The sequence below is a fragment of the Poromitra crassiceps genome, assembly GCF_964638095.1.
Source record: "Poromitra crassiceps genome assembly, chromosome: 6".
Lineage (NCBI taxonomy): Eukaryota > Metazoa > Chordata > Actinopteri > Beryciformes > Melamphaidae > Poromitra > Poromitra crassiceps.
Window position 1 is genome coordinate 46,375,743 of NC_139627.1, and position 9,672 is coordinate 46,385,414.

Here is a 9,672-nt window from a genome sequence, read left to right on the forward strand (position 1 = left end):
AGAAGAGTCTTGACCCTGGAGAAGAGGAGAGCAGGGCGACTCCTCTTCTTCACCCTGGAGAAGAGTCTTGACCCTGGAGAAGAGGACAGCAGGGCGACTCCTCTTCTTCACCCTGAAGAAGAGTCTTGACCCTGGAGAAGAGGACAGCAGGGTGACTCCTCTTCTTCACCCTGAAGAAGAGTCTTGACCCTGGAGAAGAGGACAGCAGGGTGACTCCTCTTCTTCACCCTAAAGAAGAGTCTTGACCCTGGAGAAGATGACAGCAGGGTGACTCCTCTTCTTCACCCTAAAGAAGAGTCTTGACCCTGGAGAAGAGGACAGCAGGGTGACTCCTCTTCTTCACCCTGGAGAAGAGTCTTGACCGTGGAGAAGAGGACAGCAGGGTGACTCCTCTTCTTCACCCTAAAGAAGAGTCTTGACCGTGGAGAAGATGACAGCAGGGTGACTCCTCTTCTTCACCCTAAAGAAGAGTCTTGACCCTGGAGAAGAGGACAGCAGGGTGACTCCTCTTCTTCACCCTAAAGAAGAGTCTTGACCCTGGAGAAGAGGACAGCAGGGTGACTCCTCTTCTTCACCCTAAAGAAGAGTCTTGACCCTGGAGAAGAGGACAGCAGGGCGACTCCTCTTCTTCACCCTGAAGAAGAGTCTTGACCCTGGAGAAGAGGACAGCAGGGTGACTCCTCTTCTTCACCCTAAAGAAGAGTCTTGACCCTGGAGAAGAGGAGAGCAGGGTGACTCCTCTGCTTCACCCTAAAGAAGAGTCTTGACCCTGGAGAAGAGGAGAGCAGGGTGACTCCTCTGCTTCACCCTAAAGAAGAGTCTTGACCCTGGAGAAGAGGAGAGCAGGGTGACTCCTCTTCTTCACCCTGGAGAAGAGTATTGACCCTGGAGAAGAGGAGAGCAGGGTGACTCCTCTTCTTCGGTGTCACCCTGCTCGAAACGTTACTGCCGGTGCATTACAGAAGTTAACTTGGAGCCCTTGCAAGATCTGAAGGAACCACGGAGGAAAGAAGAGTGATGGGAGGGGAAAAGCCAACAAGTTGATCACACACTCTGCAGCTGGAACTATAGTCCTTCACCTCATTTGAATTGACTGGATCTGACAGGATGTGGGCGTGTCACTACCCGATCTGAGTCGCTGCCCAATCTATCCCCACTCTGTAGATTCTATTGCTTTCCGACAGAACAGTCCGGAAACGGTGAGGGATCACCGCCGTTAACATGGAAACTGAGCCTGCTGAAGGCAGGGGTGGAAAGAGGCAAAGAAGAACCCAAATGGGGGAAAAACTCGACTAATTAGCGATAGTGCAGAGCGATAATGTCTAATGGCGCGGACGCACCAGAAGCGGAGGGAGTTTCATTTCGGCATCCTTGTTAACAGGGGAGACCGATCACACCGGCCGTGGCGTGGCGTGTCCCGTCCGTCTCGCATCCTGCACTGACTTTCCACATCTGATCTATTTTTGATGCGAGACGCGCGCGTCCGCGCACAGCCACACATGAAGTCAGTACAAGTTGTGACCGGCGCGGAGCAAAGCAGAGCGCTTCTGGTGTGAATGGCCAGGCTCCTGCTCGACGCTTCCATGACGCGCTGCGACGGAGACATTTCTGGTGTGTCCCAGGCGGCAAGTGCGGCGGACGCGGGTCAGTTGTCGAGCGGGGGCGGCGAAGACAAAGACGTCTCCAGCTTGTGGATGTGACGGCGTCTCAGCTGGGCAGCGTTGGGCTCTCCATCCTCCTTTGCCCCGCCTTCATCCGCCTTTTCTTCCCTTTCCGTCTCCGGCGAGGCAGGGGTGGTGGAGTCAGCCGGCTGGGAGAAACCCAACGCTCCACTCACTGCCTCGGTGCTGTGTGCGTCCTCCTGGCTGGGGCTTTCAGCGCTACGGTCAGCCTGAAGGGAGGATTCAGAGTGGGCCATTCCATCTGCCTCTCCACTGCTGGCCTCGACCCGAGGAGGAGTGAGCGTGGCGACTGTGTTGAGGTAGTGATGGATGTTGAGCATGGCAGCGTCCAACAGGATGTGGATGTTGTGGAGACACTGGAGCCGGGCCTCCAGGCCCCGATGGCCCTCCGCCTCCAGCTCCCTCAACTCCTCCTCCGACAGCCTGGGTAGAGACGGAGGAGGGGGAGGCATCGCCGGCATGAAGGGAGGCGGCGGGGGCATATACAGCCATGGTGCTGTGGGGAAGGAAGGAGGGGGGAAGGAGAAGGGGAAGGCTGGGAAGGCTGCGCCTGGAGCAGCAGCTCCTGTAGCACCATCTGCAGTAGATGAGCCGGGCTGGCTGGCACTAGCTCCTGGTGCAGTCTCTGTAGCGTCAGCGCCCACTCCTCCAGGAGGGAGCACTCCAGGGAAGGGAGCCCAGAAGGGATAGATGCCAGGGGTGAAGCCAGGCAACATGCCCGGGGCCATGTTGGTGGGCGGGGCTGCAGGGGTGTTGGCCAGGGCTGCTGGGGCAGGGGGTGGAGCCTGTGGCGGGGCTGGAGTCTGATTGGCATCAGACGCTCTGAGGACATCCATCCGACAGGTGGGACACGTCTGCTGCCGGTGGAACCAGGAACGCAGGCAGCTGGAGTGGAAAATGTGATTACAGGGCAGCTTCTTAGCTCCAGTGATCATTTCTTCACGACAGATGATGCAGACATTGTCAGAGGTCTCTAGATCTTCAGGAGTAGCATCAGGGTATAGTGTATTCATGTTGCGGATGGCCCTTCGGGACATTATAGCGTCTGTTACAGCTTTCTTGAACTCTTTAATAGCCAGATACATGGGGCGAATGGCAAACAAGGGGAAGGTGTGGACCTTCATGGTCATGGTCATGAAGTCCATGAAGGTCATGATGGTGATGAAGGCCATGTACAGGAGCACTTTGCTGAAACTGATGAAGAGCTCGTTGTAGAGCATGTAGACAGCCTTGTTGTCCCAGGGGCTGTTGCTCTGCAGGTCAATAGTATGAAGGAGGTACTTGATGAAGGTCGTGAGCACCATGGTCATAAGGATGGCATACTCCAATCCAAAAACCAGTTGGACTGAGGCTCCGTGGCTGATGATGCTGTGGCAGGCGTGGTTGACAAACAGGAAGTCGAAGACGCCCAGCAGTCCCATGAGCGATAGCACCCTGAAGTGAAAAACCCGGGATATGTTTGGACTCCTTTCCATAAAGTCCACGCGGTCCTCGGCCAACCAGTGGAAGCACTTGAGGAAGAGGAGCAGGGTGAAGAGGGCGACGAAGCGAGGGGAGAAATCATCCCTGAACACAGTGAAGGCCAGGCACGTCTCGGTGACCGTATGCCAGGAGTGCTCTATCAGGTGCTCCATTTCTGCAGCCCTCAGCTGTCCAAAGAAAACGTTTGCCATGAACTTTCCCAGCAAGAATACCAGCACAAAGGCCTGAATGTACAACACCGCCATGCTGGGGCTGCTCTTGGTTATGTAGACCACCATTGGGTAGAACTGGTGTTTGAGGAAGTAGGCGTGTGCCACCACAGCCCCAGTCAGTAGCAGACTGGTGGCAGTGAGCAAGGCCGCTCTCACCATTATGGACTCATCTACAGACCCCGAAGACTTGCTCCTTCGTTGGATGTTTCCTGGGCTACTTAAATATCAAAGTGACATCATCAGTTGACATCATCAGTTATTTATGACATCACTGATGATGTCACTATTGAAAATGACTGTCAACAGTCATTGCTCGAGTGACATCACTGATGAAATAGAGAGCCAAAGGGAACGTCACTTCCTGCTTTTCTCCCTGTACCAGCGTGGGAGAAATTTGAATGGTGGTGAACGGTGCGATACGCTACCTTTTTGATCCCGTTTGAATTGTGCCACGGGAGTACACATGTCAGGTTTGTCAATGTAAACGATAATTCTGCAAGTCAAGAAAGTCGCAGTTTGTGGTAAAACTGTGGCACCATAAGTTATAAATCAGAAAGACTACGCACAACCAGTCGCGTAAGTGACGTCTCTGCCGCCAGACCATTGTTGTTGATGGTGTGACGTATATGTATAATGTGCGACACGAGATGTAGTTGATTGACAAAACTAAACTTTACGTTTCAGTTTCAGGACAAACTTTCTTGACATGCAAAGTTATCTTTTAAATTGACAAAATTTAACATGTGTACCCCGTGTCACAATTCAAACGGGATTAAAAAAGTACATGTCTCTCCGTTCACAACCATTCATATTTTTCACACGCTGGTAACAGCAGCTGCTAACATTCAGCAGTGCACATAACCACAAACAGCAGGACTCAAGACGAGTCATCACATTCCGTCGGCACTTGTGTACATACAGTGATGGTACATACTAGGGATGTTCATTTTGAAAAATTTCCAAAATCGATAATCGGTGAAAATTAACGATCAATTATCGATTATCGATCATATTAATACTTAGAAAATTTTCATATTTTTTATTTTTTTAAACAAAATGAATGCCTATGGCAGAAAATACGAAAGACAACGTGTTCTCCTCAATCAACTCTTTATTTCAATGTGTCTCCTCTCCAACACTGCTGTCCCCGGCCCATGCCGGTGTGAATTTCCCATGTTTAAAACAGTTTTTTTGGCACAAAGGCCCGTGCCCAGCCAGAAAACTAGAGACTATATGAAGCTCCACCTCACGTTAGTCAGCTGTGCAATGGAGTGGGGCGAGGAGGAACGAATTCCACCTAAACCTAGTCCAAAAAAAATAAAAAATAAAAATAAATAAATAAATAATTAAAAAATCGATCCAAATGCCACAGGATCGATTCCAATCCTTAACGATCAATTATCGATTTTCGATAATTGATGAACATCCCTAGTACATACAGTAACATTATCAGCATGTGTGTGTGGGTGTAAGGTGTATGTCATACACCCACACACACACGCCGATATTGTTACTTTAGGTACTAGCCGCAGTAGCCTAAAGCTAATTATTAGCCGCTAACGCTAGAAAACTACGGATTAATTCATCCACGAACGAGGCCCCAAATGCCACGGGTCGGCGCCCAGCTAATATATAATATATAAATCAAATCAGGTCTAAAAACCAGGTCTAAAACCATTAGTTTCAAATAATAAAGCAAGAATAAAACCGGACCAAACAACCAATGGTTCTTAAATAAGGTAATACATTAGTAAAGTGCTACTTGTCGACCTGAGGACAACACATCAAATTCTGGATTGAGGATGTGTGTTGGGTTGTTCAAAATCTTCTGTGCTGCCCTGATATATAGAGAGAGACTGAAGATAATTGTACTATTTTCTCCCTATGAGCTTGATGGCCGTTTGAACGAGACGTGCAAGCGTAGAGTTTTAACTGTGCTGACATAACCATAACATACTTGTATGCCATATAGAATAACACTCAAATCGTTCGGAAAACCTCGGGTGCAATTTGGACTCTGGCACGCAAAAAGAGGAGACAAAAGTTTTGATATTCACAGATGATGTTCTGTTAATTCTCTAAAGACAAATGTTTATCACCCTGCCAGTTGCTGTACTGTATATTAGGTGTATCTCGTCCGTATGGTATCTGCCAAAAACACTGTGGGCCATATGTGCTGCCATGCTGTTAGCGACGTAGCTGCTGTTACAACCTGGTGAAAACATGCAGCTCAGAGTCGTCGGGGTCCCACAGGTAATCTACGATAGTCTTTCTCCTCTGGGTATCATAGTTATCGTGCTTTTCCCCATAAATTAAGGGTGCATTTTCCACTTTTGAGCGTGATTATGAGAGAAACCAAACGCACATCCTTTTGTTATAGATTCATTCAGCGAGTGTCTCCTGTCCGGCGGGTAGAAGAGGGGGGAAAAAGGGAAAGTGAGGTTTTCGCCACGCTTCATGCCTCAACCTTAACAATCGACCTTAACCTTCTGTTGCGTTGTAAAAGTGCCAAAGGTCACACAGAGACGGAATGAGTTTTAGGCTTGAGAATCAGGGCACGTCTGACCCGAACCGTGTCTAATATGGCTCAAGCCGGTGGGGGGTGGAGTGGGGGGTGTTGGCCTTTACCTGTCGGGCCGGTTGGGCCAGCGCCGCGGCTCGCAGAGTGGAGACGGTCGGCAGCTTGTCCGCATGGCAGCCGAGTCCAGCCTTGAGCAGGAAGACACAGAGACACTGCAGCAGGTCGTGCTTTTCTGCTGTAAAGGATTCATGAGAATACAAGAGGCTGTGTGTGAAATGGAAGCGTGCGCGCACACACACACACACACACACACACACACACACACACACACACACACATTGTATCTGCTTATACACACATAGGCCCACCTGACCACTTCTTACACACATGCTATAGAAATGCACACACAGACACATACTGTATATGATACGTACACACAAAAGAAAACACATACCACATACGCTGTGCTGTACCTGCTTATGCACATGTACACCCTACACACACGCAAACACACGCAAACGCACGCACACACACACACACCCACACACACACACACACACACACACACACGTGTATATACGGTATACACATGCATGCGTTTGACACATTCATGCAAATTTCTTGCACACACACACACACACACACACGTACACAACAGTACATACACATACACACAAGAATATACTCACAAATACAATAGCTTGCATAGTATACACACACATGCGACAAGATGCAAACACACACAACTGTGCTATATGTATAATAAAACACATACGATATCCTGCCTGCACACACACACACAGACACACACACATTCAAACGGCGTGTATCGACATGCTAGCTAGCAATGCTGCACCCGCTGATCGACATGTGAAGAGGATGGCACGTAAACGGGATCTGACTTCACCTGCAGGGACTGAACATTCCTGTCCAATCAGTCACCTTGCTATGTCTCAATCCAGCCACTCTGACAACACCAAAACGCACCGCAAGCCTCGCCCGTTCTCTCATCTCATATGAGATCATACACAAATACAAAACGCACCGCAAGCCTCGCCCGTTCTCTCATCTCATATGAGATCACACACAAATACAAAACGCACCGCAAGCCTCGCCCGTTCTCTCATCTCATATGAGATCACACACAAATACAAAACGCACCGCAAGCCTCGCCCGTTCTCTCATCTCATATGAGATCATACACAAATACAAAACGCACCGCAAGCCTCGCCCGTTCTCTCATCTCATATGAGATCATACACAAATACAAAACGCACCGCAAGCCTCGCCCGTTCTCTCATCTCATATGAGATCACACACAAATACAAAACGCACAGCAGGCCTCGCCCCTCTCATCTCATATGAGATCATACACAAATACAAAACGCACCGCAAGCCTCGCCCGTTCTCTCATCTCATATGAGATCACACACAAATACAAAACGCACCGCAAGCCTCGCCCGTCCTCTCATCTCATATGAGATCACACACAAATACAAAACGCACCGTAAGCCTCGCCCGTCCTCTCATCTCATATGAGATTACACACAAATACAAAACGCACCGCAAGCCTCGCCCGTCCTCTCATCTCATATGAGATCATACACAAATACAAAACGCACCGCAAGCCTCGCCCGTCCTCTCATCTCATATGAGATTACACACAAATACAAAACGCACCGCAGTTCTCTCATCTCATATGAGATCACACACAAATACAAAACGCACCGCAGGCTTCGCCCGTCCTCTCATCTCATATGAGATCAACACCAAAACGCACTGCAGGCCTCGCCCCTCTCATCTCATATGAGATCACATACAAATACATGCTCCAGGCAGTGGTGGAAATGGCCAGGTTTTACTCTGGGAAACCCTACTTACGCAGGATGGGAGTCCCTGGCCTGGATGCGGCAAGGCCCGCCCCCCGCCATTTCTGAATGCTTGACTTTTTTGTATTAATTTTACATAAAAATCTCTTCCAAAAGTGACTTAAATAAGATTGCCGAGCTCTACTGATTATTTCCCCTTGATTTTATTCATGACAGACTTGATGACACATTGATATTGATGCTGCTTATTCAGCTTCCAAATACATGTTCTCCTACTATTTCTCCTTTCTTGCTGTCCCCTCTCCACTGCTCTGCTCTCCACTACATTGCAAGACATTTTTTAAGCGGAACCTGGGGAGGAATGCCGTTCCCCTTCTCGTTCTCGCCGTTCCCTCTCAACGTTTACTCTGGGAACTTTGTTCCCAGGCGTCCCAACCTGCCCCCCCCCCCCTCCCCATTTCCACCACTGGCTCCAGGCAACAGCTAGGCAGCCACTGAAACCATGTGTGTTTTTTATGTCAGCTATGTGGCCTTGTCTATATTTTCATTCATACGCTATAGGGTTTCTGAAAGGAATAGGCTAACAACATGTTTTGAGGAGATTTGGCTGAAGTGAAGAGAACATAGACATCACAATCATCCACATGTCCCCGGTGGCTGGTGGTTGATGTTTTGGTGCTCCATTCTAACACTTCAGCCTGTTGAGTGATAGCAGGCTACTTCATCCAAAGTGAGAAGACTGACTGAAGTCATAAAATATTTTTTTAAAGATTATTTTTGTATTTGATATAGGACAGTGGACAGCGACAGGAAGGCAGGGAGGGAGAGAGGGGAGGACATGCAGCATAGGACCGCAGGTCGGATCGGATTCAAACCTGGGTCGGCTGCGTGAACGACAACGCCTTAATGGTTCACGTTCTACCAGGTGAGACACCAGGACGCCCCAGAGCGTGCTCCTTCTGTATGAATTAACGAACGGGCCATACGTTTTAGAAATGCAGGCTACTAGCTAGCTAATTACACAGACAAACAGCTAATTGTTACACAGACATCTCACTCTTCTCTGCTCTCAGCTTCTCTCCTCCCTTCTTTTATCTTCCTGTATTTTTTTTACCATTTTCGCTGTCCATCTGCTCTTGGTACACTGCTGCTCCGAGAGTGTAGTGCTCTGAATAACTGAACGCTGTATTCCAACAGCGCTCCCAATACGAACGGTCCAGATTGCACTCTGGCGCTAGGAGTACCGTAGTATTTATGAATGCACCCTATGGCCTGTAGGTTCAAATATTTTAAAATTATGAACTCAGTACAGCTAATGTAGCCATTTGTGGAACTATTTCAGGTGAGCAATAACATATTAATCTGCTGCACAGTGATTTCTCCCACGGCGCTGGGCCAGCAAGCCCCGCCGGGGTCAGAAGATGGCAAAGTCAGGACGCTCAGTCAGTCAGTCAGTCAGTCACGTTTAGTGAGGCTAGGGAAAGGGGAGTAGGGATTCGAGGGGTGGGGGTGGGGCAAGAGAACAATTTCCATCTTACATTTGGTGACCAGGCTGAGAACGTTCAAGAAGCCATTGTTGCTTTCTACATCCACATATTCTACATCTGTATACAGTATGAGTATAAATCAGGTATAGGCGGATATAATTAATCTACACACTCATAAGCATCAGTAAACAGACAGGATAAAATATAACAGTTGCAGTTTAGCCTCCCAGAGTGATTCCATATGTTCCACAGAAACATCTGAAAGATATTCACGACCGATCATCATGTACAGTAGTATACTCTATTCATTATACACTATTGTACCTATGAGGGACTTCAAATCAGGTCTATGATATCTGAAGGATTGAATACGAGGGATCAGCCGAGCAGCATTTTGGTAAACAAACCGCGTCACTGGGTGGCAACGGCAATGGAACCCTATGGAGCGTGAGCTTGAGC

The 9,672-nt window shown here is 48.7% G+C and overlaps 1 pseudogene across 1 annotated transcript; it reads right to left on the reverse strand.

Annotated features, from left to right (window-relative positions):
- Positions 1-1,645: 1,645 nt before the first annotated feature.
- Positions 1,646-3,535, reverse strand: LOC310778293 (E3 ubiquitin-protein ligase synoviolin pseudogene; annotated as a pseudogene). Its single transcript has one exon. The product of its transcript is annotated as an E3 ubiquitin-protein ligase synoviolin pseudogene (transcript).
- Between the last annotated feature and the right edge of the window lie 6,137 nt (positions 3,536-9,672).